Source organism: Paralichthys olivaceus, chromosome 1, assembly GCF_024713975.1.
Source record: "Paralichthys olivaceus isolate ysfri-2021 chromosome 1, ASM2471397v2, whole genome shotgun sequence".
Classification (NCBI taxonomy): Eukaryota; Metazoa; Chordata; class Actinopteri; order Pleuronectiformes; family Paralichthyidae; genus Paralichthys; species Paralichthys olivaceus.
In genome coordinates, this window is record NC_091093.1 from 16,160,614 (window position 1) to 16,165,000 (window position 4,387).

A 4,387-nucleotide genomic window follows, 5' to 3' on the forward strand; every position below is an offset into this window, starting at 1 on the left:
AGCTCAGACAGGGAGAAACCACAGCACTGTCATGATCTGAGCCCAACAATGGAAGATTGGATGAATGCAGATGCTGGACTGCTGGGAAATGCAACAGTGTATGACAGACTTCACCACACTGAGACTATTATGTTACTGGAGGATGAATATCAAAGCGCTGGAGAGAGAAAATAACTTGTCTGTGTGAGTGTTTCTCTGTGTGAGTGGTTGATTATGCAAGTAGTAACAATTGCATCCCTAAACAACAACTATGTAGCGAAGCAAAGTATTTCCAAATAATTAATCACTGTTATTATCTAAAAACTTCCTATCTGGGAAGTCCTGGGAAGGTTGCATCCGAATGGAGCGTGATGGAAGTTGGACAAAGAGGGGCAAAGTGTGTGGAGAGGCAAAAGGGGAGATGGAGCCAAAGGAGTGGAAAAAGAGAGGGAGAGAGAGGAGAGGTTTCCCCTGCAGGGCTGTGTGGCTGGCTGTGTGCTCCTGTTCTGCGAGGCGGCCGTGGCTGGCTAAATAAACAATCCTAATTGGCTGTGGAGCCCCACTAGTCTGGGGTTTCACTCGCTTTCATCGTCGGGAAGCTGCCGGGAAGCTGTGGGAGAGCTGAGGTGAGGCATCATGACAAACACACATGTGCTCAATCATTCACACGCATGAGAACCCACAGACGTACACGCACGTATAGGGTGAAACTTGATTGCATTTGCAGGGGCCGCTGTGCTTCTTGATTCTGCTCTCCGTCTGTTATCAGGTAAATGGTGATACATGAGAATACGTGAGCGAGCTGTCGTGAGGTGGCCTCTGCCGCCTGCAGTTTAGCTCAGGGGAGAATAATGTGGCCACCTGCTTCACACATCTGGGGGTAAGCCATTTCACGCACATACACACACATACACACACACACACACACACACACTCCATTGTGCATACAGATATAGATGCACTATCAGACACAAACACACATATGATTCATATCCGCCAAAAATCACACTGCTTGCACATACACACACACACACACACACACACACACACACACACCCTATAAACTGGATTTGGCTGAGCCGACATCACTGCATTACACTAACACTATTTCAACACTGACTCTAGAGAAACTTTATCCATCATGAGCCATTTAGATTCATCTGCTGAGATCTGGTGGAGACATCGATGATCTCTCCTGGTAACAGCATGATCCAGCACAGAACACTGTGCTACATAAAATGAGAGACATCTAGTGGTGTGAATGAGAGACGTCTCCGCATTTGACTTGTCATTACATTTAAAACTAAACAACCACATGTATATATCACAGGAGGAGACTAGAGTGCTAAAGTGTGAAGATATGTGTAGGACCAGGGCAGAAAAAAGGAGAGAGATGGATATTTTGAGACGCAAGTTTAAATCCGTAATGATGCTGTGACTGGCTGTTGTCAAAAGCAAAGGTTGAAAAAACTTTCTGTGCTGTCACAGCGTCTTTTTCTACAATGTCTAATCAATATCCTTGACTAAAAAAGAGCACCTTGAGAACAGAGAACACCTATAATTGCTGAAGGGTGCATTTCCAAAGCAACAGAAATGTGTTGCCTGAGAGAGAAAAAGAAAGAAAGAAAGAACAAAAAGAAGCTCTTCTGTTCTCGAGAACCACTTTGGCCCTCGGCCCAGCGTGGCTCGGCAAGGGAGATTGTGAAAGGGGTTGTCAAGGAGGAGATCTGGAGAATAGAGAAAAGGAGAAGAGGATGGGAGAGGAACAGATTTGCTCTCAGGAGACACATAGTCTTGACATAGTAAGACTTAAAGAAAAAGAGGAGAAAAAAATAAAAAATAAAATAACCACCAGAGCAGGGGCGTCCCTGTCTGTCTTCAAGAAGCTATTGAAGACCGAACTCCTCAGAGAACACCTTCTCCCCTAGCTAGCACTAACCTAACACCACTCTTCCCCTTTCTACCACTCCTCTGCTTTCTAGCACTACTGGTCTCTCCTTTCCTTTCCCCTACCGCCATCTCCTGCAAATTATTACCTAATCTCTGCCCTTAAACGTAGGGAAGTATATATTGTTACACTAAGATTTTTGTTGCTATGTAGCTTGAATGTTATGTCTTCCTTGTAAGTCGCTTTGGATAAGAGCGTCTGCTAAATGACTAAATAAATAAGAAAAGGGAAAAACTTAAGGAAATGGGGAAAAGACTAGACAGCAACATGACAAATCAATAGTTGTTTTGCAGGTATTTCAGGTATGTGCCATATAACATGAGTCCAAAAGCTGCTGAGACATTTCAAAAACACAAATCTCAGTCCCAAGATGGAGCTAGAGGAAAAATAATGGCATCACCAAAGTTATCAGGATTCATTATCCACCCACTGGTTGCTGAGATAGACCAAAGTAACCTTGCACGCTGCCATTTATAGAAAATCATCTCTATCATTTAAAGAGAAATACAAAGTAACAGAACTATGCAGTCATCTCGGGAATGTGTAACACAAAAAGAAGGAAAAAGCATTGTGACATTTATCACATTAAAAATTAAAGTGCCCATATCAGGCTTTTCCCTTTCCTTTAATGGCTCAGATTGTTTTTTGAGAAAGGTCCATGTAGATGTAAATTTCAAAGTCACCTACACAGAAAACATTGCACCTGAAGTACCTGAAACCACCACAACCTGTTTGCAATCATTGCTGCATTCAGTGTCAATGTCACCAAGTAACATTTAATATTCCAGCCTGCATGCAGTTTTTACTGTGACATAAAGATTCAACTATTATGTCAAATATGTTCATATCCTCCCTTGATGTGACGTATAGGAATAGTGGTCAGGAAAAAGATTATTTGGACTTTTGGACCCCAGTCTGAGCTGTTTGGACGGTGTATGGTGGCCCTGAAGTGCAAATCAGAAAAAAAGAACACATCAACAAACAAAAGGATAAATCACACGACACAACGGCAAATAAGAAAACACGATGGCACATCACAAACCATATATTGTCACCATTTCCTCCCTGTTAAAAAGATGGACAGTGCTTAAGATAGGCAGTATCTACCTTTTCTGTAAGAAGAATACTATTCTGTCATTGTTTTCTATTTGATCCTTTCCCTATTTGCTATTTAAATTTGTTGTGGTGTTTTGCACTTCACGGCCACTAAGAGCTAAAACTGATCCTTTCTGATATCCAGTGAAAGAAGGCACTGAGTTCTTGAATCTATATTTTACATGACAGCATGTAAACCTATCGTAGTAGATCACCAAATAAAAATATCGAACCTGTAAATGACCAAAATCTGGGCAATTTAAAGCAATTTTTTTGTTCATAAAAGGTTCCACAATAAAGATGTGCTTCCTTCCACTGAGTGAAAAAGACACCCAGTTATTTTCCTTGCTGTCTTCCAAGTCATCCTCTGGAAATTCCATGTTCATTTAGGTTTAATAGTTCTGGCATCAGAGACAAAGCTGTGAATCAAAGAGCTGAATGTAAAGATGACTCCGACCCAAACGCAGCAGCCCAGTCTGCCTCCATCCTTCATCCCTTGTGAACTTTCCCTCCTCTTCTGACTACTGGCCCACACTCTGCACTCACAACGCTCCTTTGCATGACCAACACACCCCAGGAGTCCAGACGAGCCACGAGAGGAAAACGCGTGGTGGGTGTGCGTTCAGAGATTTTAAGACTCTTTACACGAGTTGTGTGTGTGTCAGGCACCTCATGTATCAGACATCACCTCTGTTCACCGGAGCCAAATGAACGGGAGACGAGGGGTTTTCCTACCTGGCTCAAATACAACACTCTCACACACACACACACACACACACACACACACACACACACACACACACGCGATTACTTGGGTTAAAGGGCAGAATCTGAGAAAACACTGGGTCTTGACAGCTGGGGACTGCATGTGTGTAGATGTATTTGCCAGGGTTTGAGAATAAAGGCTCCTCTCTGGGGGCAAAGGACAAGTGATCTAGCTGCTAATACACGCACGCACGAACACCCACTCATGAACACATGCATGGACAGAAATGTGATAGAGGGAGATGGTGGTCGGAGAAAGAGGGAGGGAGGTAGGCTGGATATTGAGTGGTGAGTGGACAGGAAGGCGGGATTGTGGACAAGGAATGGGATTATTTGATAGGGACATGGGTGGGCGGTCATTACTTTTTCCAGGGACCTCTCGGAAGATGTCATTTCATCAACATTTCCCTGGCAACTCTCTAACAGTTAGAGAGAGAGAGAGAGAGAGAGGGAAGGAGGGGGAAGGAGGGAGAGGCTGAGGGCTCGCTTCTTCCGAAGGCGGCAGGCAGCCAACAACAACAGCCGACTCCAGTAGGTCGGCACAGGAAGGGGGGGTTGGGGGAGAGCGAGTGTGTTTGTGTGTGTGTGTACATGTGTGTC